This window comes from Rattus norvegicus, chromosome 2 (assembly GCF_036323735.1).
Source record: "Rattus norvegicus strain BN/NHsdMcwi chromosome 2, GRCr8, whole genome shotgun sequence".
Lineage (NCBI taxonomy): Eukaryota > Metazoa > Chordata > Mammalia > Rodentia > Muridae > Rattus > Rattus norvegicus.
This window is the reverse complement of record NC_086020.1, coordinates 146,821,126-146,846,535: the sequence shown is the minus strand read 5'-3', so window position 1 is coordinate 146,846,535 and position 25,410 is coordinate 146,821,126. Positions and strand designations below refer to the sequence as shown.

The 25,410-nt window shown below is 38.7% G+C and overlaps 1 protein-coding gene across 50 annotated transcripts in view; it reads right to left on the bottom strand.

Moving 5' to 3' along the window:
- The window catches only part of Mbnl1 (muscleblind-like splicing regulator 1), a 174,567-nt gene that overhangs the window by 117,601 nt on the left and 31,556 nt on the right, over positions 1-25,410 (bottom strand). The window contains exon 1 of one of the 50 annotated variants that reach the window (XM_039101828.2): positions 25-5,634. The exons of 40 other annotated variants lie outside the window; for them this stretch is intronic. The gene's annotated coding sequence lies outside the window, so the exon portion shown is untranslated. Of the gene's footprint in view, positions 1-24; positions 5,635-25,410 lie in introns of those variants that run through there. 9 more of the 50 variants (XM_063281380.1, XM_063281383.1, XM_063281394.1 and 6 more) reach the window with 9 other exon arrangements.

The following is a 25,410-nucleotide window of genomic DNA, read 5'->3' as shown; positions in this document are numbered from 1 at the left end:
CACACACACACACAAAATACTTACAGTGAGGCATATTGCAGCCAGCCATCGTAGATTTATTAAAAAGGGGGCCGTTTCCCCTTGTGAAGCAATGCATGATAGAGAGATAACCAATCACAGATAGTGTTGCAGCAATATTCTGGGCAGAAAGCCAATAGTGTGGGTTGTCTTATGAAAGGTCGCGCCTGTCAGATGTTCATTACTATGCTATAAGCACAGAAAATGTCCATCAGATGTGACTTATTCCACTGCAAGAGGACGAGCATGTGGGTTTTGAATTTACCCAACATGCAGTTAGTGGACTAAACCATGTTAGTTTCCAAACAGCTTCTAATGCAAGTACAAGGACTTGACAATCACGGCCGGGTAATCAAAAGCAATGTTTAAAAACTACAGCTGAAGTCCAACTGCTTTCCCTCTGGTTCTGTGCAGGGGTGGACACTCAGCAGCCTGCCGTGCTGTCCTGACACGTGAATAAAAAAGGAAAGGGGTGTTTACAAATGGTACATTCTCCTGACCTATCCAATTCACTTCCTCCTAAAGCCCAAGTCCTGCCCCTCTGCTGAAAGCAGCACTCATACTGTAAAACTATTCCATTCAGCCATCAGACACTTTATCACTACATCACAGGCAGTCGAGGTATGAACAAAAGCATCCTTTATTCAGACGTTTTTAAAGCAGAAGCTGAGGTCTTGTGTCGAGAATAAGGAGTGCAGTGTTGTCAGATGTCTGGTAAATCTGAAAGCCAATCTCCAGGGAGAAAGCGATCCCATTGCAGGAACATTAATTATTAAGTGGGCAATGTGATTTGGGCAGTCTGATGCACTTCAGGGGCTCAGCCCCACATACTGGAGAGTAGGGGCTGAGGCAGTTACCGTCTCTTAACTCAGGAGACCACTTTGTAGAACACGGCAGTTTCACTTAAAAGCTCACTTTCTCTTGCAATCAAGACAAAAAGAAAATCTCAGAAAAACTAACTGGTTGCGAAAATAAAAGCATGTATGTTTTTGGTTTGTTTTCATTTTGAATGCTGTCAGTGAAGTAAGGCTTTCTAACTTGAGCATTTCAAACCACCACCGACACATAGCGATTAGTCTCCTTTTTTAAAGGAGCTGATTGTAAATGGTAGCTTTATAATTCTGGAAATTAGAATACAGGATATGAAGACACCTATGCTAAAAGCATGAATATCTAGTAGAATTCAACCTTTAAGATTAATATTAGTATTTATAATACTAATAATATAATACTAATATAATAATATAATACTAATACTGTTTAGAAAAGAAATAAGCTACTTAGCAAAAGTACTTATATTTAGAAAACACTATAGGGCAAACTACAATTTGTGATACGGACTCCAGAAGTACCTAACCACAGTGTTCAAAATAAGGTTGTTTTCAAAAGTCCTCATGTCCTCTGTCAAAGTAAGACCAGTTCTGTCCAGTTCTGTCCAGCTCTATACTCTATCCACTAACCCGCCTTTACTAGGCACTCACAAGGTTTTGGGCCCCCAGGATGTGAACACAGAGCACATGTGGTCACCACCTCTTCAGTCCCTACTGCTTTCATCAGTCACCATGCACCACCCAGAGAGACAGAGAAGGTGACACAGTCATCTCGTTCACTTACACATTAATACCACCATCTCTGCATTGACTCTACACAGCAGTCCCTGTCCTGCACGTTTATCTCCTTACTGAAGTCACTAAACCACGTTTCCAGGGGCAGAAACAACATCTGTCATCTCAGCAACCTGAGAATATGATTTAAAAAAAAAGAGATAGGGAGTTGGCGTCCCAAAAGCAACTTTTGTTTACTACAGCAGGGCTCAGATTATCTGAGGACGCAAAAGTAACATACACACGTACATCCCTATATCCATGTAAACACATGTGATTGGAATCAAATACATACTACATATCAAATCCCAGGGTCATGCAGACCCTCCTCTGCCTAGCAGTCTCTGGGCAAGCACTGAACCGTTCCCACTCTTACACAGCAACCCCCAAGTCTTCTCCACTTCATTTCTCTTCTCCTCCACGTTTCCCTTACTCTCATTGGTTGGTAGTCTCATGTATCACATCTGTTTCTTTGTTCAAATGTCACCCTTGGGTAAGAGTTCTCCCTGGACTTCCTGTTTATCTGTCTGTATCTTATGTTGCAGTTCTCCCCAGCATGAAACTTCTTCAAGTTTCCACTTTTAGAACCCTTTCCTTTTCTAGACCTAAAGGTACCCATTCTCTATTAAAAACAGCAGTTGGTTCTCAGTCCTCACAAGTGTTGAAGAGGCCACTGTGAGGAGGACTAAACTCTTGCCTGGCTGTGTATCTGTGCTTGATCCTGCTTCCCGTAGGTCTTCTCCAACCAAAGGCTCCAAGTACATCTACACATGTTGCTTTTCTGTGTCTTCTGTATCATTCACTTCTGAATCCATGTCAATACACTCGTCACTTTACTGCTTAACAAAAACTGACAAACTACCTGTACAAAACAAATGCTAAAACATTTTAACCTCAGTGCTACCTTGGGATTTTCCCATGTATGAACTAACACACACCACTCTTTAGCTTCTGATTCCACACCCTATATCTTTACAGAGAAGAGCTCTCACAGATTCTGCCCAAAACAGACTACTGGAACCCCACTAACATACTACACACTATCATTCCATCTGTCTGAACACCCCACAGCCCTGCAACCCAGCAAATACATTCTTGTTTATATCGCTATTCAAATACCATCTTCTCTATAAAGCTGGACCAACTATGAGCAACAACAACAGAAACCACCGTAATTCCATCCCATAATATGTTTGGAATGACTTTAGGTTTTTCTGTCTAAAATTACCATCTCCCTGACAGCAAAGTATATTATCAATTTCCCCTAAACCCCAGATCCTAAAACACAACAGATATTATTAAATGTTTAATAGATGTATAAATGTTATTCATATTAATAAAAACCAGATATGTTTAGGCAACCATATACCAAGTCCTTAGGGAATATTTAATTTTAAAGGACAAGATCCAAGCAACATAAGATAGAAGGATTGGCCACCATTATAAATATCCATATTCTTTGGTGGCTAAGAATATAAAATAATATAAAGCTGATTTCTTGTCTTGGTTATTTTTCCTACCTAGCATGCCACAGGCTTAGTTACACTTAGGTATGAAGTATATATTAATTAAAATTGTGCCTACAGTTCATAGTTTTGTCTATTTTATTTTCAATCCATATAAGAGATAATATTCAAAAGTTGCAACTAAAATTTGTAAACATGCTTGTAAACTGATCATATTAGAACACAGGCAGAAGTGATAATCAGCATGCTTATAATTAGCCCGGTAAGAGAGTGGATAAGGAGAATGGACATCAATCTGTATACATTTAATTTCATGAAACTGCTCGGTTTAAAGTAATATTGCAAAGGATTGGGATCAACATTGAATTCTCAAAATCTAACTTTGACAAGTAACAGTGTTTGGCCCTACAGACAGAGACGGTCAGAGATAATATTTCACACTGTATGGGCCCTAAGACATAGGGGACTAAGGTAAGAGGTCTTCCCAGAGTTTGAGGTCAGGTTGAGCTACAGGGTGAATTCCAAGCCAGCCTGAGGTACATAATGAAAACTGTCTCAAAAAGGGAGGAGGGGAGAGGAGGAAGAAAAGGATGGGTGAAGAAACAAAGAAGAAAAAGAGAACAGAAAGACAGAAAAGAAAACTATATGTATGGGTGGGTGATACACAAACTATAAGAATTTTTTAAAACATTTTTCTCTGGAACTAAGACTTTTGTTTTTAAAATAATTATTAAATGAAATTAATCTACTTCTAAGATGTTTAATAATAGCTAAATTGTCTCTGTGATGTTTCTGACTCTATTTCAATATACTATAAATAAATAAAGTTACCTTAACAACGAAATGCACGTTTGGGAAATTTAAAGGTTTTGGAACAAGATTCAAACTTTCTGATATTTATAGGACAATTCTCTGTGACTCGCTGATCAATTTCCAACCACCCCTTTCCTTGAATCACATGGCATACCCTAGAGCCAAATGTATTCTGCCACAACAACCAATTTCACCTAAAGTGCAATCATGTGCACATACTATGGTAGTGTAGACATAAAAACGGAAATAGGTAACAGCACGAAATAACCAAGACACTAAACGTTACAAAAAAAGAGAGAAAAGAGAAGAAAAATAATAAAGAAAAAATAAAGAATAAAGTGTTGAAAATGCCGAAGGGAAGGCAAGACATGAGGAAGCACTAACAGTTGTTCTTGCTTTTGTTCTAGTAAGTTGAAGGCATCTGACACTAGGGAGAGTGCGTATCAATTTAACCTCACACAGTGTGCACGACAAGGTAAACGTGTGCCTGCCAGGTATGAGGTGGAATTCTCTTTCAGTGAACTAAGCAGCCTCGAGGGAAGACCTTAATGTCTTAGGCGCCTGCATTTACTGGTCCTTTCAGCTGTAAGACAAACTTAGGTCATTCCAATTACATCCCAGGGTAGTCAGTAAGAAATCTGATGGATGTTTTTCTAATACTTTGATATTAAGAAATGTTTTGTATTGAGGAAATGAATTGTGTGAGGTCTCATTACAATTTTGACTTACCAAGATAGTTTTAGCCTGAAATTATGAATTATTACACTGTGTAAGTTTGGAGGTGATAAAAAGGAGGCCTTTGTCCAAAACAGTTTTTCCTGGTTGCCAGTATCAACAAGACTGAGAGCTCACACAATGATTGTTCTCAGCACTTGTCCCAAATATTAACAGACTTCAGGGGGAAAATAATCCTAGGTGTTTCTGGGGGCTCTGCAGCCATACTGTCCCAGCTTAAAGTCACAAGCTGTGCTTTCTGACATGGAAGCTGGTTGGAAAGGGGAGGTGTAGCCTTCAGAAGTATTGCTCTGCTTAGAGCAGAGCTGCTGAACTCAGGGCTTGTCAGGGTGTCAGTGAGCATGGCAAGGAGATGCACACTGAGGCATTTTAATAGGTGCCCAGAGTGCTGACTCTGGGTTGTCCAGCCTGTTACATGTCATATGATGACTGACAGAGACACAAATCTTTAGTTAAAATATTCAGAAGAATAAGTCCAAGCTAATGTGTTGGCAATGAAATCACAGGGACATGCAAATGATTGAAGTTATGAAGAACTGCTAAGGAAAAGGATAACCTTCAATCACACATCCTCTTGGATGGCAGAGACTGACAATGTGGCCTCCTGGTCTAACACAGTACAGAGAAGTTGAAGTCGAGAAAACGTTATGCTTACTAACTCGAGTTAGGAACCTGAGGTCGGTCAACACAATCTTTTAGAATCCTCATTCAAACAGAGTGTGGTAGGACATACAGTGAAGGAGTTACTTACTACACCATTGTTGAAGAGTAGAATTACAGAACTGTATTCAACTTAGAAAATGATTTTTAAACAAAATAATATGCATTTAAATGCAGGCAGTGATTTAAAAGTGGACGTTGCATATACCAGCTGGCCGAGGTCCCCAACACATACACAGCAAAATACAGCAGAGGACTGCCAGGTCTGTCGGTCTGGCATCAGTGCGGGAAGATGCACCTAACCCTCAAAGAGACTTGAGGCCCCAGGGAGTGGGGAGGCTTGGTGGGGGGTAGCGGGGGACACCCTCTTAGAGACTGGGGATGGGGGGTGTGGCACTGTGGGAGGGTAGACCAGGAGGGGGACAACGACTAAATTATAAAAAAAAAAAAGTTGTTTTAAAAAAGTTGATGTTGAATTTATCTCTATAAGAAAAGAAGTTTTAAAGTATTAACATCCAGAGAAGGTACTTATCCTAATGGTGGCTGTGCCTCACATACTAGTCACTAGCTTGGTAGTAAACAGTCCACTGTCTGCCTTTACCAAAAGTGGTCAACCTCTCCCCTTCCCCAGAGCAGTCTGGGCTTTCTGTAAGAGAAGACCATGATATCACACCATATATCATCGAGTGGAGGTAAGGAAAGGAAGAAGAAGCAGAGAAGGAAAATAGACATGAATCTCATTGACTGCTTCTGGGCACAGAAGTCCCATGAGCACAGGCTAGTTTTTCTCTATAATCAGTAGCAAAACTCCGCTGGCCCAGAGGAAACAAATCATCACTGTGACAAGACTGCACATAGGGGGTAGACAGATAGTAGCTAGATATCCATGTGACTAAGGGACAGGGAGATGATAGCAACAGACAGAGATAGGGACAGACATGGATGATACAGGCGGATTAGCACACAAAAATACCAGTCTCAAACTACATTCAACAAGTTACACTGCGTGGGCTCCAGATACACAGCGTGAAACACTGGCAATTTCATCTTTCTAATTAAGTGAAAGCAATACCGACGGGCAAGAGACAAGGAGGCAGCAAAGCTACAACAGAACCACATGTAAATGCCTCCTTGATTGTGACGTTAAAAGATTCGTTTTAATATAAAGTATAATTCCTTTGCATTTTCTTACGACACTCAGCCAGCAGTGCAGCATTTCTCTCTGTTATCCAAGAAGATAGGAGACAGAACTGCACACTCCTTTACTGTTCTTCATGAGGAAACTCTAACCCTTCACTCAAGTACACAGACCTTATCCCAGCATATCTCATCTGTCATTTACTACTTCAAAGTGATAAATAGAAACAAGGACACAGGCAACAATAAAGTTAACGCTATCAAATCTTCAAAAAGAAATCAGGAAAATCACCTCCCTGGAATTTTCAGGAAAAAAAAAAAGTACACTGAAAACCCCAGAGTTTATCCTTGTGAAATGAGCTAACCAGACCCTGGTGCACAGTGGTGCTGTCAGGGCCCAGCAATACTCTGGTCCCAGACTGTGACTGTAAACCATGCGCAAAGGAGTAACTAGCAGCAAATATAATAGTTGGTGATCCTTCTATGTAAAGGCTTAAAAGATGATTATCTTCATTGCTACAGGTGAGTGGCAATGGCATCACTGTCACCACACAACTCAAAGCATGAAGTTGATCAACAGGAAAACTAAAAGAATAAGTTCTGCAGGGAACTTGGTGTTTCAGGGGCATCTGCAGCTGAGCCCCTTCACTATGCTACTCTGGCTTCCCTTCTACTAGCCCTACAATCTCCGCAATTAAACACGCATATTTCATTTTAGCAGACTCAAGTGCCATAAATCATAAAAGTGGCATGTGAAGAAATGGCAGATATAGTTTAAAATCCACCCAAAATATAATTTCATCTCTGTAAGCACCAGACTTAATCTACCCTGTGTTTTATGAAATTTTTGAAATTGTAACAATTGGTCTTACTACTGTCAACTACATCTGGGTACCAACATTGTGATTTTTCAACAGGGAGTTCTTCTAGTTCAGAAAAAAGTTTCTGAACTCTGTCTATTGAAAATTACCCTAAATATGTTGCTCCATTATTAATCATTAGGGGAAAAGTATGAAGACATTGTTTATAATTAAATATCCATAATAATTTTTCATCATAATGCAATCAAGGAAACCATGACATATAAAAGTATTTACTATATAACTATTTGCATAATTTATCTGTATATGTTATTTTATATATTATTTGATAATATTCTAACAAATGAATAAGTATACTTCTCATAAGGAAATATCATACATAAATATTTTCTTCTTTCCATAAAATCAATGAAGTATTTTTATTGTATAGTTTATGTATTTACATTTCAAATGTTATCCCCTTTCCAGGTTTTCCCCTCCCCCTGCTTCTATGAGGATGTTCCCGCTCCCACCCACGCACTCCCACCTCAACACCCTGGGGAAGAGGCTTAAAGGACCAAGGGCTTCTCCTCCTATTGATTCGCCAAAACATTTCTTATTCCAAAGTCATAAAAACAAACCACATGGCTGCAGAATTCATCATTTCAATCTTGAAAATATTTGTACTGATAAATAGATTTGACCTTAATAACAACCTGGATTTCGTATATTAATTCTTTCAAATATTAATACATTAGAATATTACATAAATTGAGCTTTATTTTTTTAAGTCATAAGCTCACATACAGTTGCTTACAGTAAGAAATGTCAGAAAACAAAGACACACCAGCAACTCACATTCTCACTATGGTGCTTCAATGTACTGTAAATAGGGGCTGGCTTCAACTAAATTAACAATGTACCTAGGCCCAAGATGCTAAATGGCAACAAATGTTGTTATTTCAATACAAAATAGATAAACAGCTGAATTAATATTACTATATGTGTTTTAAGGATCTATGTCAAAAGAAAGGGTTTCCTTCACTTGGTACCCCTTCCCTTGTGAGTGGTGACCTAAATCAATGTTGGGCTTTGACTTCGCAGCAAGACTGCACATGCACATAGAAAGACTGCTCTTACGTTGGCTTGCATCTCTTTACTCACACAAATCCTTGGATGACTAAGTCTGAACAAGCCGGTGCTTCCAAGGAAGCAATGACCAGACCTTTTTGTCAACAATAAAGCATAGTCTTGGATATGTTTCTGGTAATTTAAGAAGACATTAACCCTCAATCTCCACTGTGATGCTCTCTTGTGGGGACATGTAGAGAAGCATGAAATGGCTTTCTCCAACAAAGAGAAACTAAGTTCTTTGTATCTCCAATATCTGTTCAATATTGCTCTTCTTACAGCCAACCAATGGGGCATTTTAACTTCAGTTTCCAGCTCTCACTAACTCAAAATAAAGTACCGCATTGCTCAAAAGATAAAAGGGTAAAATAAATATGTTCGTTTCTTTAATTTTATAATTATTTGTGAGAAAGGCAAGTCTAGAAACTTGACTAAACATCTGCATTGACAATCGTGGGAATGGACAATACGTTTGCTTCTTATTAACAGTAGATAAGCAGTGGGAAGTATCTACAGGAACATTACATATGAAGACTTTCCAGCACTATCGTGTCATGATTAAAGAAATTTTGTATTATACACTATATCTATAAATGTAAAAAATGTCTTGTTCCCCCTTCTTCATCAGAGACTGACCAAAGGTAATATTTCTAACAACTTCCATAAGCAACACAAACTGTTATAACAGCACAACGGAATGTGGAAAACCAATGTTAACCTAAACAAATGTACCATAAGGGTCTTCCTCCAATCCCTTCTGAGTGTGCAGCAGGCTCCTCAGGAAGCAGCTTGCTTGCATTTCCAGTTACACTAGCACAGTAGGGAGAATGTGTTCACAGAAGAGGCTTCCTGTGCACATCTGTCTCGGTAGAAATAAAAGCACCCTCCCCTCGCTCTGCCCCTTCACGGATTCAGTTACTAATAAAATAATTGATATGAGGAAGTATTGGAAGAGGGACCTTTAAGGCGGGAAACAGTCAGGCGGCAGAACATGAGCATTTCTACTGCTTCCATTCTTGTTGTGATAACAAGATTTTATGCTGCTGTCAAGGTAGAAATAAAGCCATGTTCTCAGGAGATAAATATCAAAGAATTTATCAGAACTCGGTACTTTCTAAAAGAAGTACATATTAACCAAATTAGCAGGGCAGCTTGAAATCCGATCCCTTTGCTAAAGAGAACTACTCTCCCCTAATTATTTTAATTGCACATAAGGTTCTGTGCATTCTGGAGAAGCTGTAACACATGAAGAAACATGAAGAGCAGACTACACCCTGTTAATGAGACAGTGATTAAAGCTCCATGAAATTTCTACCAGCATCATATGCTCTTAAAAACCAATGACCACCTTCCTGTGGCAAATCAGAACACAACCATAGTTAACGATAAACTTAACTGCCAATGGCTTATTAGTTCCAACACTTACTCTTCTGGGATATGGCTGCATCGGAACAATCTTGGGCTACATTAAGGCATTACTATCAAAAGTATGTATTCCTGGGACATATATGTGTGCTGAGGCTGAAGACTAGAACCCTATGGGTACACCATCTTAGGGCTAGTCTTTCTCACTTAAAATTTCTGCAACTGTAATTATCCAAAATCTGAAAGGCTACTTTCAACAGTCACTGTTACTGTGTTGCTACTTGGTAGTTTCCTCAAAACTTAGAACATATAGTGGGGTAGTGGTGTTAAAGACTGTGTCATGGTCTTTGGCTACATTCTGCCATCTGCTCCAGAAAGCTAGTGCATTTTAAACTGTAACTATCCAAACGTTAACCTTCACGGTACTAAAATACACTGGATGCTATATAATACAGTTCATTATGCCTCCAGTTACTTTTTAGTCTTTTCCAACAATCCCCTCCAAGGAAGTGGGCAAGAAGAAAACTTAACCTGATTTTTAAAGGCCTATCTAAATGACAACATGGGACAGATTAAAACAATAGTCTGATAGCAATGCCAGAACTTGTCCTATTTTCCTACCATGTGATTGTCTCATAAATAATTAAAGGAATACATATAAGAGAAATGCTTAGGTTCTTTTTAAAGAATCCTTTGATCTTCTTATAATAAATTTTTTACTTCTATTAATCAAAATAAAATACACCATGTTCTATAATGTCAAATAATACTTGATACTGGTATTTTTATTTTCAAAATGTGCCGCTTGTTTTCCATGCATATAAAAGATAGCTAAATTCATTATCTTCCTTACTTGTGAACAAGCAGCTGACATGTGCATAGCTAAGTGACTGATTCACTGAACTCTCCTTAGGTAACCAAATGGAAGAACATGAACTCGAAATCAGGTCGTGTGTTTTCCAGTACAAGACTTTATTAAAAACACACTGCCAATTTCATATTAAACTCAGAAATGACAGTGATAGCAAGGCAAAAGAGCAAGAAGAGAGTGGTGATTGCCGTAGGTAACTTGAAGAGCCCACCACTACAGCAAGAGGGAGAGAGGGAGCCAGGGAAGGAGGGAAGGAGGGAGCCAAGGAGGGAGGGAGTCAGAAAGGGAAGGAGGAAGGGAGAGAGGAAGGGAGGGAACTCTTTTGCACAGTTGAGATGCTCACCTTCTCTAGCCATACAGCAGAAACCAGATGCCCATCAGGTACACAGAATAAGAATATTCCCACAGCACCACATTCATTCATTCTTCCTCTACTGTAGCATTTACTCCGTTTTGAGCAGAACAGAGTTCTAGGTACCCAGCAGGTGACTGACAGGGGACCACTGAAATGAACTCTTTGAGTATAACATTGTTACTCAACACTCAACACCTGGAGCCTGACCGCCCATCCTGCTCTCATCAGAGAAATTTAACACTGTGAGCAGAGAAAGTGTGCAGGGACAATGCAAAACGTTGTTTGGAACACAGGGAAGTCAGGAGATACAGGAGTGCTGATCTGAGTGAGCCACAAAACACAGTTTACAGAGCAGTCAAGAAGATGGGACAGTTTAAATCAGCCATTTCACATTAATTTTAACAGCTGATAAAGCCATAGGAAAGTAGTCTAGGGAGGAAGCGGTAAGTGTTTGAAAGGCATACTTAATGTTTTCTAAATCCACACCACACTAATTCCCTGTTGACAAAAAGAAATGATAAACAGCAAATTGGTCTATAACGTGAAAACAGAAAGTCAAAACAAACACAAAAATTAAAAACTCTGGTTCTCAAGTCCCAAATATCTCCTTGCAAAAAGCCCGCAGGAGCTCAAGAGATATTCCTCTAACTTTGCCACATGGTCGGACTTCTTTCTCTTACTAGAAGAGAGGTTTCTTTTTTTTCCCTTAAAAAAATAAATAAAACAAAAAATCCAAAAAAAAAACCCAAAACAACAAAAAAGCACATTCAACTCCCAGTGACCATGTTGAATGAATAAACAAAAAACTGAGAATAGAATTGTCATGTGCACTGCTTTGTCTTCCATTGCCCTAGAGACGCACAGGGACAACAGATCTGGCCCTGAAGGGATCTGCTGCTCAGTCAAGGACACAAACTAAGGTCTAAATTATAAAAGGTTAGAAGTACACAGCCGGCTAAGGAGTTAAAGAGGTCAGAGGTGGCTTTGAAATGGACAAGGGATCTAGGGTTGATGTGAAAGAATGGTTTTGGTTGGGGGCGGGGGAGGGCTGTTGTTTTGCTTTTGAGAGTCAGTGCCAGGGGCTGAACCCACATCCTGCACGTGCTAGTCAGGTGCTCTGTCACTGGGCGGCAGCACTAGTACAGGAACAAGGACTGTTTCATCTGGCAAGGAAAAGACAACAAGACAAAGAGTAGCCAACAAAGTCGGGCCTGGGCGGCCATGGCCATGGAGTCCACCGACCGGCCTCTATGAAGTCACTACATGCAGTGGGCTTGGCTACAGCTCTCTGGACTGAGATCAAGTCTGGAAGGGTCTGAGCTGAAGAAGTCAGTGTGTGCTTCCTGACTGCAGAGAAGTTATCCTTTCCAACATCTAACCCAAGGGCAGAGAGAGCTATCTCACTGAGTATCTAAGGGTTAAAATCAAAACCCAAGGCAGGGTAGGGGGAAAACAATCTTATAAATAAGTGGAATTCTTGTCTGAACTTCCTAAGAATCTTGCCTTAGTTGCAGTAGAGTGGAGATAAACTTAATGCTCGATTTCATTTCAATGGCACTATTCATAGCTTCCCTTCTAACCAGTTGTTCGTTTACAATTGTGTTTGATGCACACTTTCCTGTAGTAAGTTTTGGTTTTGATGAAGTACATCATATATAAATAACACTAAAGCAACCTTTGTCCTGTTTATAAAACTGGAGATGCATAGCAAACTTTGAAAAGATAAGAGTATTTAGAAGTTAAGTAAATCTCATTACTCTATAAATATTTCAATGAGAGTCATAACCAATTAGTACACAATACCCAGTTACTGAAATTGGCAATTGCTCTGTAGGCTACAGTCCCTGGGTTCAGTAACCTGTTTTCACCCAGCTGTCTAGTTTGACCTTCCTTGTGAATCAGCACTGCTACTCTGATGCCAAAATGACCTTCTGAAACTTCCAAGGCTTCCAAGGCTGCAGATATTTTCAGCTGTATCAGCCTGGCTGTCATAAAGTTCTGCATGACACTGAGTGGCAAAGCTGGCACCTTCTGCACCCTCCTGACCTTTTAAACTCATGAGATGTTGCTGCCACTCAAAGCTGGATTTTCTCTTTCTGCGTAGTTTTATGAAGCCGTTCCTCTTGGATAATTGTGGGGTACCGATTCTAAGCACAAATCTCATTTCTCTTTACATGAAAAGAAATATATTCTTTTAGGCACACATAGTAAATCTTTTATCAGCACACAATTTAAATAAACTTTAATTTCCACCTGTAAATTATAATTTTGAAATTGCTGGGACATTAGAAACATTTAATGTACCTACTAAGTGTCAGTATTTCTATAATGGTCACTTTCAAATTTTAAAAATGTCTGTATTTTACAATATACTTACTATCCACATGGACTAAAATGCATTCAAGGTCCAGGACAATATCAAGAATATGGGGGGGGGGCAATGTCAGTAAATACAGCAACAGCTGCATACTTAATTTATTTCACTTCCCTCTGATACTTTAAACAGGAACACCGCTGTTTAATTCCCTTGCTAAACACTGCATCAGTGTGGAATTTCCAAACCTAAGCATCTTTTCCAATGTAGATACAGCTATGCAGTCATCTTTGAAATTGTTGATACATGAAGGGAAATCTTTGAGTTCATTAATATCAATAATGAAAATATGAGTAAACTGGTTAAAATTAAATGTAAGTGGAAGAAAATGCAAGTGAATTTAAGTCATTAAGGCATCTTAATAAGGCTCTGAGTAACAGGAGAGATCAACTATGATGTCAATCCTTCACAATCAGAGCATAGTTATGTAGTTACACATACATGCACATATTAGAATATTTCTATTTCCTTCTATATAGAGAAGAAATAGTCATATTGTCATAAACTTTCATTAGTAATACAAACTTAAAAAATGGCTTAACATTTCAATACAAGACTATAAACTAACCCATTTGTGGGAAAACCAATCCCTTTGACACATTCATCCTGTACCATTTTATCTTTAGTTCCTGTGATACTTTGTCATCATTTGTAGACTACACATGGACATGTGGGTGTAACACAAAACTGAGTACACACCTCAAACACATGGGCATGAAGGAAAATAGGGAAGGAAGTAAAACATTCAGAAACCTCTACGAATTGCAGAAGTATTTGATTTTGTATTATTTTAATGATAAAAACATGTCTCTTTTATGATGAGAGAAATTAAATTAATTCCCAATAATATAGTTGAGCAGGCAATCAGGGTACTTGCTCCATCCTTATTGGGCTAAAGACATTTCTTCAAATGGGTCACTAGGCAATCCAGCCACCACAGCTACTGGACGAGTATCTGTCACAAGTGAGGTCAGAAACACCTATATAAATGCAGCTATCTTTGAAATTGTTAATAAATAAAGGGAAATATTTTTGAGTCCATTAATATCAGTAACAAATGATGAGTAAATAGGTTAAAATTTAATAGAAGTGGAAGAAAGCCGGGGTGATGGTTTTGAGTCTAAAATTGGATTTTGCTGGTCTTGGCAAATGCTGGGGCAAAGGTATTAGACTGAGGACAAGCAAGGTGCAGATGACAGGGCAGAGTAGGCAATCTCACAGAGCCCTCATTTCAAAGCCAAGGCACTAAAATGTCCATTCCATCTCCTGCTAGTTTTACATCCATAAAACTTTTTTAAAAACCTCTTCACAACTTACCTCTTCATTAACTCCCCATAATTAACTTGTAATAGGCCTTGAATTTGTGTGTGTGTGAGTGTGTGTATGTGTTTTATCTTAATCTAGACCATATCAAGGGCAAGAAAGGAGTACATTAAGAGCAGAACTGCAGGGGTTGGGGATTTAGCTCAGTGGTAGAGCACTTGCCTAGCAAGCACAAGGCCCTGGGTTCAGTCCCCAGCTCTGAAAAAAAGAAAAAAGAAAAAAAAGAGAGAGAGAGAGAGAGCAGAACTGCAGGAGGTTGGCTTTTCTTCATTATTTCACTTACAATAGGCCACACACTTTACAAAATCAGAAACCATGTTTCCAACGTCAGTCAAAATCCTACAATAAACTTCTGGTGCAGTGGTCCTGAAACAAATATTTACTACTTAAACTGAGCAATGATAAGCAATAAAATAGAGGGCTGGGTTTTCCAACCTAGAACGCAGATTGGATCCTCAGAACAAAGAGCAAACACTTGAGAGGCGAATGGGGTCTTACAGAAGTGCACACTTGCACTGTCACCGTCCCAGAGCTCAGAAACAAGCCTGCCAAAGCAGATAGAAAAGGAGGGAAAAAAATGCTGTTTCCTACACACAAAGAAATGGTAGGAAAAAAAAAGCCAATTCTGTATATCTGAACCCTAGGTTAATAAACTTAAAAACAGCTCAATTGTCACTTAAGGCTTTTCCTCTCCTCTTAACACAAAACTTATAGGCTCTGAGACTTGTCGGTCAATACTCAAAGAATTTTTGTTTTAGTTATTTCTTATATTTTTTGAGATTATAATATCAAATTCTTCTTTCCCTTTCCTTCCTCCAAACCCTCCCTATATCCCTCCTTGTTCTTCAAATTCATGACCCCTTTTTCATCAACTATTATTACATTCATATATGTATGTATATGTGTGTGACACACACATACACCCACACATAATAAAGCCTGCTCAGTCTGTTGATTAACAGCTAATTTAAAGAATTTAGTGAGAAACAACTGGATTAAATTCCGCATAGCCAGATGATACTGTGATTGGTCATGCTCATTTATGAAGGACTTCAAAAGAAATAGTTTAAATACTTAGTCACATCATTTTAACAAATTATAAATTGGCTTTGTCTTTCATTAAATGAGTCATGTTTCCTTAAAAATGTTTTGTCTTTCTGAATAGATTTATGCAAATTTTACACTATCTAGAACCTTTTCTGTGCCCACATTGCTTTGTACCATTGTTATTTGTCAGTATTGCTATTGTGACACTGAAAATCGGCACTGAGAAACAACATCTTGCTCATCCCTATCTACAAAAAATGATCCTGACAGGCCACAAATGGTCAGTGCACTCAACAGTATTTGCTAAAGAAAAACACTTGTTCGGAAACCAAAATCAAGATAAAGACAACACTATTCTCCTTCTCTTAAAAATGTTTACTTGCTATATGTTCTAATAGCTCATGAAAGAGGCATTTGTTAGCAAAGTGATAGATCCCCTACAGAGTGAGTCTTCAATGTAAAAGTATCCATTAAAGCCACGGCTGTGCCACAGGGACAATCACAGGGCACACTGGTATAATGAGCGAGCATATACTAACAATGTGAGAATGAACCATGAAGTCAGGATATGTGTTATACTTACATGTATCACTTCTTAGTGAAAATACCGTGGTAGCATATTATTGCTGGAGAAATACGGTAGATATGTTGATGGTTTCTGCATTGGTAGACCAAACTATGCCTGAACTGAGGATGCTTAGAAAATAATGTGTATATTGTATGGTATTACTTATCATAGGAATCTAGAGCTAGTTTAAAATATAGGAGTACATGCATGTGCAATTTTGCTGAGTACCTGGAGTACCCATGGGCTTGGCCATCCATAGGTGGGGGGTGGGGCAGTTCCCAGAACAGTGAACATGGATCCTGAGGAGCACATTTGAACTTCACAAAGCTCTCTCTAACAGAAGCCTAAACTGATGTGCCTACAGTCAAGTGCAGAGACAAGCCACACAGGGTGAGCCCTTCTCATGCTGGCTGACAGTGGGAGCATCTAAGGATTTTAGGTTTTACAAAAGAAAACAAAACAAGACTGAGCACTTTTTGAGCTCTATAGAATTTGCAGTCTAATGCTGAAGCAAGACGGTTTTTGTTTCGTCCTGTTTCCTTGTTTTGTGTTTTTCTTTTGTTTTATTTTTACTTAATCTTTATCTTTTTGACCAGGCACAGTGCCCTGTGTCTCTTTCTCAACTCTCAGGAAGTCAGGAGAGAAAAACTACACTGCAGAATGTTGCTCAGAATGAGTCCCTAAGTTAAAATAAAATAAAATAAAATAAAGATTTAAAAATTATCGTATAAATGCCATACTTATTCCCATCACATCACATAAATAAGGAGGGTACCATGAGAAGTGACCTGACTTCCATTTGGTTGGCTACTGATGAGCTGTTTGAATCTAGGCAATTCTCAGCAGCCTATCAATATCAGGAAGATGAGCTCTGCCTCCAGCTCTTATCTACTCAGCACTATTAGGCTGTTTTTCCCATCCCAGGGTTTTTTTTTAAACAGTGTAGCTTTCACACAAAGCCCATGTTCCAACATGAGAGCTCTGTGTTTATAGCTACCACCCACGGTCCACAAAGATGATTCTGTAAAAGGTGCCCCGATGCATTCATTTATGAGCATTTTAACAGATAAGACTCATTGCTGTTCTTATTGCTCAAAGTGGCAAAGATTTAAAGGAAACAGTATTTATTAAGCTTTGATCTATAACTGAGACAATGTAACAGTCTTCTTCCTAATGTTTGCTTGAAGATACAATGTTTGCATTTAAAAGGGAGGAGGCTTCAGAGCTATACTCCTCTGAGGTAGCAAGTTCCCTTAAACGGTGTTCAGCAAATATGGCCCCATTGAAAGCATCATGCTGAATAAAGTTTCAGGTATACATTTTTCAGTAGTCTCAAGCATTTTCCAATTATGCTTTGGGGAAGGTCATACAATACCTCAGAGAGAATCGATACCCGGGTCATGGGTATTCTGAAAGTCCCTGCTCTCGTTAGCGACACTCACGAAATCTTCATGGTGAACGTCTGATACTAAAGCCTCATGTCCGTGCTGCTACCTTAACAAGGTGGTTTTTCCTGAATGTTATAGTACTTGAGTTCAAAGGTTGGCTCAAAATCATTTAGGGCAAATCTGTCTAGTTCAAATCTGCATGATAAAATCACAGAGGGAGCAACATGGGGATACTCATGTGTGCTTTTAGTGAGTCTTAGTTAACGGGGCACACTTTCCAAGCTTAGCACACACTGTCATTGTATCTCTACAGCACAATGCAGAAGCTAGGTAAGAAAGAATTGAATAGCAAGAAAAAAGGGTATATAATCAAGGTGCTCTTTTCATAATAGCCACAAGACATAAAAAAGGCAAACTTATTCTCTTGTTCTGCATAAATAGTCTGAAAGTATTAACAGTGCCAATTCTATAGCCATTTTATGGAATAGAATCTACTGAAGTAGTAACCATAAAGTAGTTACAGATAGAGTGTTCTATGTACAACACAGCACATGTACATGGTCCTAAGTGTGTGGGGGCAGAGGTTAGATCATCTTCCTCTAAACCTGTTTCTCCTTCATCTTTTGAAGTACAGTATCTGACCCTGAGCTTAACAATTCCCTAAGTGGGCTGGCCGGGTCCTCCTCCCTCCACCTCCCAGTGCTAGGATGCAGGTGTCTGCCACCTTAATCTTTTTAATAGAGGTTATGGGATCTGACCTCAGGTCCTCACACTTGTACAGCAAACACTTGACCCAGGAACATCTCCCCAGTTCCTATAAATAGAATCTTTCTGAAAACTCTCTTGCTTTTATGAAGATATCTCTCTACAAATATTAAATAAAATATAATCTACTATTTATTTCATTCTATGTGAAACAATATCAGGCAGTTTATTTGTAATGTATAATAAAGGATCTTACATGTAAGGCCTTCTACTTCAAGCATGGGTCTTCTACTAACCCCCAATAAAAGTCAATGCAAATGCACTTTCTTTTTGGCCTATATAAGAATCAACTATTAGTTTCTAAGAGTGACTGATCATTAAGGATTTTTATTTCCAGGAGAAAAAAAATACCACAGTCACACTGATACCGTCCCTAAATAGCAACTTCAGAGGAGTCTAAATGTCAGCCACATTGAGCACATTGCAAACTCATTCTATCATGACTCTCTGCCACCTTGTTTATCATTGAGGATAGGATACACAGAACTTCTATGTGAACCAAATTAAGGGACCGAAATTCCTAATTAATATTAAGACATTTTTTAGCAAATAACAACAAATCCATAAAGATTCAAATTTGTTTACTGTAGAATTACAAATGTAGAATAAAGTTTTCAGTGGTCCTCAAACCCTGTGCTTTCAAGCTAACTAGACAAAAATGGCATGCTTTAAGAATCTGACACTTCTTAATTGAATTATTCAAGAAAGCAATAATTGTGCTTCTCTCTAATTGGTATTTTAAGAGACAATCTTGTTGTTGTTGTTGTTGTTGTTGTTGTTGTTGTTGTTTTGCATTTAGTTTTTAAGCAGGAGTTTGCTAGATGACCTAGTGGGACACCAGATCTCCCAACTTCAGCTTCCTGAGCACTGGGATTGGAGGCGTGCACTAACATGCCTGGCTGACTCTGACTCTCCACTGTAACGGTGCTCATATGCATCAGTGTGATTAGAACAATGATAAAGTTTTAAATAAGAACATTTTATTGATAGTGTTTTAGTTCTAAGTAAAATTTAAAATTCCTCTTAATAGTCACTATAAAAAAATGTATCTTCTTCCTGCACATATCCAATCATTTGTATGCACTTCAGAGCCAAAAGCTGTATTTCCAGCACAAAGCATTTCCTACCTCAGCCCTTCACATACTCCCAACCAATCTGTACCTCTGCTCATGAAGGCCCTGCAGTACAACGTCCTGCCAGAGGTGACTTCCCTAGGCAAACAGCCTCCTGTGCTCTCCACCATCACACACCTGCATGTGTTGCACGATGTCCCCAGACCCCCTTTTCCACCCCTTATGTTCCTCTCCTGTACTACCCTCCTTCCGTCTCTTTTTTATTTACCCTCCACCATTTACCCTTCCTCTACACATTTCTCCATGTGCTCTGCATGACCCTTGTAAAAAGTATCTCAAATCTTTGATATCTTAAATAACCTGGCAACCCCCAAAACACATACTTCACTTGTCTTTATTCTTTTACATGAGTGCAGATATTCTAAAACTGAAGGGCCGTGGCTCAAGTGCTCTCTGGGCTATTTAGTAACTAAGTAATCTTGTGCAATAAACTTGAAATATCTCTGACCCAGTTTCCCAATCTCCAAAACCAAGACATTAGCAGTGCTACCTCATAAAGCTCTGCTGAGGAATGTGTGCATTACTTTAAATCCTCACTGTACATTCAGAAGTCATTCTCCACAGTGCTAGTATTATCCGCACTTATATTCACATCTCAGTTCTTTAACATTGGGGACAAGACAAAGCATTAAAGGGTTAAAATGTGTCTACTGAAGAAAAAAAAAATCGTCTTCTGGTTCTGGAAATCACCAAAGCTCCTAATCATTCTGATTACCCCTTAAGACAAAAGTCCTAAGATCTATGCTACAGCTCTAGAGAATACTTAAGGAGATTGTATAAAGCGATATACAAGTAGCAACTTCTACTAATTTATAAATTGTTACTTATTCAATTATGTCATCGAATATGGGATGGAAAATAGTTCTCTTAAACCTATTGTTCTTGTCAGGAAATTGATAAAATGCAATAAGTACATAAGATAAAATTATAGTGTTGGCATCAGACAAAAGAAATCATAGCCAGGGAAGTCTTTATTATTCTACCTTTAGTGTATTAAAAAGAGAACTTTCAAAAGAAACTTAGATATGGTATTTCTCAGGAGTTTTTACATCCTTTCAAACTTAGCTTTTAAGTAAAAATTTGGTTAAGCATATAACCAAATAAGAGTGAATCGGCCTTTTGAGGAAGATGAGTGTACTCAGTATAGCCAACACTGTGGGCTTCACACCAACCTCCCAACAGCAAGTAGATCAATGAGCTGCCTCACTTGACCACCTCCCTGCTTTCTCTCTAGTATAATGAGTAAAGGAACTACTAAGCAGACAGCTTCCTTCTATGATCAGACAAGATGCTGACATCTCATTTTTACTGTTGGGTAGAATGTGAAAATGGACAGTTGTAAATAGTCTGGAATTCTAATACTAAATCAAGATTAGAAAATGTCCTCAATGATAATGTTAACACCTGTGTATTCCTGCTTTACACAGTGCTTTGGCATCCTTCCATACAGTTCGTGCTTAGGATATGCACCGACCTGTAACTTTTGTAAAATGTCTTTTAAAGTGTTTCCTTACCTCTCATATCTTTTGCTGTGGACAGATGTCAGTACCAGAGTCCTAAAAGAAATCAGACTTTACCAAACCTTCCCCAGACTGCTTCTTAAAATGGCAGCAATATTGCTGTTTTTGAATCCACAAAATATTACTCCCTAGTCAGTCCAAAATCATCAGATACTCTTTGACTTTCCTATTTCTTTCATTTGAGTCCTGAGAAGTTAGAGATTGTAACTGTATATATAAACCTCTTTACTCATATGTGCTTCTCCTTGCCTGCTTATTCTGTATCTGAAGTTTCATTTTCCCTAACAAAACCCCTTCTCACTTGGTATGATGAACTTGGAATGTTTGTGGTATATAATAAAGCTATCATCAAATCCTTGGTAGAAATGTCTCCTAAATCTCAATCTTGCTTTCTCTTCTACAAATTCTCTATATGATTTATTCACCACAGCTGCCATTTTGGTTTTCCTGACATTTGCACCTATACTGCAGAAGTTGTCCTGTTTCATTGAGTGTCTACTAATGCTAATAAACAATGCTACCAACTTTCTAGTTTAGGTCATTTGGAAAAATACAATGTATATAGCGAAATCCTCTGTGTAAATGTTACGTATAAACAAAGAGAAACATTACTGGATGAATGTAATGAATGCTTTAAAAGGTATATTATGGTAAAGCTGGAAAACTAAAAGAACACTTTGGGCTTCCAGTTCCTTATTTATCTGGAGATGCCCTTAGGCAGAACTGCATCAGGACTTTTCTCTGTCTTGTGACAAGTTCTATACCAGGCTGGGGATAACAGCTTACTCAAGCAGTAGATTAGCAATGAGATGTAATCCGCTGTACCAGGCAAACAAAAACCCTTCTGTATCATCTTACTCTCATGAAATTCCACTATATCATTTTAAATTATATCTTCCCCTTTTTCAAACTATATATAGAGACAAATAATTACCTATTTGATGCTATTATGGCTTCCCCTAGTCTTCAAATAATGTATCTTGTACTGCTTAACTAAGAATAATCACAGAAACCTAGAGAGAGAGAGCCTTTGACAAGTGAGGAAAATATATATATTTTAAAAAAAGCCCTAACAGTCTCACTTTAAAAAAAAAAGTCTCTCAAAGACTATTGGGTCACACAGGCACATGTGACAAGCACCTTTCTAACATTGTGTCATAGAGAACAGAGATAGCAGTCTGTCATGCTTTTTTTTAATTTAATAATATGTACCAAACCATGACCATGGATATGTCAGGCCTTTTATTTCTCCCAAGAATATCACTGCAGTGCTTATACAAATATATAAATATGATAACACTATATAAACATCAGTTTCCCTACCTCAATTCTTAAAACAAAAATGTCTATAGACATGGTATATGTATCTCAATTGATCCTTTCCATCCAGCTGCTTTTTGATTAATGAATTCTCTACCTAACTTGCTTTATGACTCATCAGATATGAACACAAGTCAACAGGGATCTTCTCTGTCCTTTCTGTGCAGCACAGTTGTTTACACTAACATGAAATATGCCTGTTTCCACAGATGGCAGAGTCACCATGCTGCCAAATTGGGATGAATTCTCCCTGAGGCTCCATTTGAGATAAGGCTCCACCATCAGAGAGAGAGAGAGGGAATGAGGGACTGAGGGGGGGGGGGGAGAGAATAATGTGTATGCCTTTGATATCCTTGAAGGAAATATGGGCAAACATAACTTTACATGGCTGGAAAAAGAATCACATTGTTTGGCATAGCACTCACTATGCAAGGCAAAGTGTACTTCGGTTATGAAAATATCTGAGAGGAATGTGCCCAGGACAATGTGAGTGTGCTTTGTTTAGAGGCAGATATTTTCTCGGGAATAAAGACTATGTCTCAAAGCCTGGGAATGCCTGCCTCAGAGCAGGCACAACACACAACAACAAAACAGAAGCGTAACTTCGCCTCTGCTTACACACAAAGCAATGCCCACCCCACACAGGTGAAAATCTTTCTTTCCTGTAAGTTGTTTGGCTTTGTTTGCTGTCTTTATTGTCTAAGGAAGGGCTGTCATAACAAAGGAAAATACATATTAGGCACCTGAAGATAATTGCTGTTTACGGAACACTATTTTAAAATAAATTTCACTGGCTTGCTCCTGTTTGGTAAGTCCAGGACAATGCTAAGTACAGTGTTTCTAAGCGTCTCAGAGTAGCAATCATGCCCTATTCTGGCATCTGAGAGGTGTTAAGCTCATCCTCCTAATTATAAGTCTCTCTCTGTTAGCACCACCTCATCATTAACTCTCTAAGCTAAATAGCAGTTTTGAAGAAATAAAAATAGACGTATGGTAGTATTTTTGCTAAATTTTTGTTACAATGGATGAGAAAGGCAAGTCATTTTGTTTGTGTGTATAATAAGCATCTTTATCTTGTAAAAATAAAAATCGCTTTTGGAATATTTTGACTGGCGAACTCTAATTTAAGCTTTTTCTCAGAATACCACTTCCCTGCATTATTCCAAAACATTGCCACCTCACAGAACACAAGCCATATTTGTTATATCAAACTTTCTAGTTGTTTGGGGGCGGGGGAGTAAACAGTAAAAAAAATGGGAAGTAAATATAACAACATGTCCTATCAAAACCAATACTTAATACATTACCTCTAAAACAATTAATATGATATAACCAAGTATTTTACAGTCCTTGTACAAAATTTCATAGGCTAGCATGTGTTTTACATAAAACATCTCAGTGCTAGCAGCGCACGTGGCTAGTGGCTTCTGTACCTCACAGCACATTCTAAACTTCCTGGAAATCCAGACACTCGAAAACCTTCCAATGCATCCAGTTAGAGCCCTACACAGAATCAGTTAGTGAATATATTTTGCTCATTTTCTCTACTGTCCTGACCATCATACACAGGTCTCTCTAACGCCCTTTAGAGAGGGGGAAAAAAAACACAGCAACAAGAAACATCAACTGCCTACTCATTTGGGCTTCCTCCAAGCAGGACCTCAGAAGCTCTCTACTCTGCACACCTATCTATCAACAAGCAGAAAGCCAGAAGCTGCAACAAACCTTTTAGCCTCCATAAGTAGATCAAATACAAGACTAACCTAAGGTGACAGCGATGGTGGGGGGAGGGGCAATATGTAAAAATATTTTCTTACTTGCACTAAAAATCGGAACTATTATATAAGAATGGCACACTCTTCCTCAAGGAAAGCCATCACTGCATGTTTCTACCCGCCTCCTCCACCCCCAAGGAGAAACCTTGAGATAATCTCTTCTTGCTCTGAAAAGAACCAAGTGTTTCATTTCGCAGGAATTCTATGCCCTGAGCAAGAACAGAATGTTAGAACCAAAATTTAATGAATTCCACTTGGAGTCTGCCTCAGATGTGGAAGTGTGCACACAGGCAATGATATCCCAAGCCATGTAAGACTGCTTTCTCCTTTGGCATGTGCCAGAATACTATACTAGATGTATATCTTATGCTCAAATTCACTCTCAATTTCAGGAGAAAAATATCCAATGAAGTGTATGTGAGGTCTGCTTAAGTCTCTCCCAATAGTAAAATGTGTCTATGATGTATATGATGTCTATGGTGAGGGTGTAATTTTAAAAGAGACGAACAGGTTTCCTGCGGCTGGCTGACCCAACCTGTTCTATGAACACAACAGTCAACTTAGTAGCTCTGGCTGAGGAAACTCTGCATTAAACAAAGAAACATAAAAAACTATGTCTAGATCTTGAATAAGGAAAGAAGCATAACAGAGATAAAAAGAGAAGGTAACCCTGTACAAATGCAGGAAGTTGGAACAGGATGGGTTTCTAGAAAGCTAGTTTAGCTGTCACCAACTTTTCAGGTGGAGAAGACGGAAGTGACAGCCACGTGCTTTCTCCCGCTGTGAAATAACGCATTATCTTCAGGCTACCAACTACATACTCAACACATCCTGCGTACTGACTAAGTCCTTCAGCATTCTGCAGCCCTTCAATCTTCACTTTAACTTGTCTCGGGGACCAGAATTTTAGGTCAAAAACAGGACCAGGTTAACAACATCAACACTGTAAAGCATAGAAGAGAGTGTGGACAGAGACACTGACCTACTGTGGAAAGTTATGGACTAAGTAAGTTCTTTGTGTAAACACTGTGTTGAAACCCAGGAAGGGGGTCTAAAGTGTCCACTAGTGTACTATTTCAAAGGCTGCAGAAATCCGGCATATCCACAGGCCATAATTATGACTTCCCTCTCCTTGCATTAATTTGTTTATGAAATAGCTCAGAGTGTGGCAGACTTTATTAATCACTTGCTATGGTGTGTGTTTGGGCTGGTGAACACAGAAACCTAAGACCGTAGCAATAA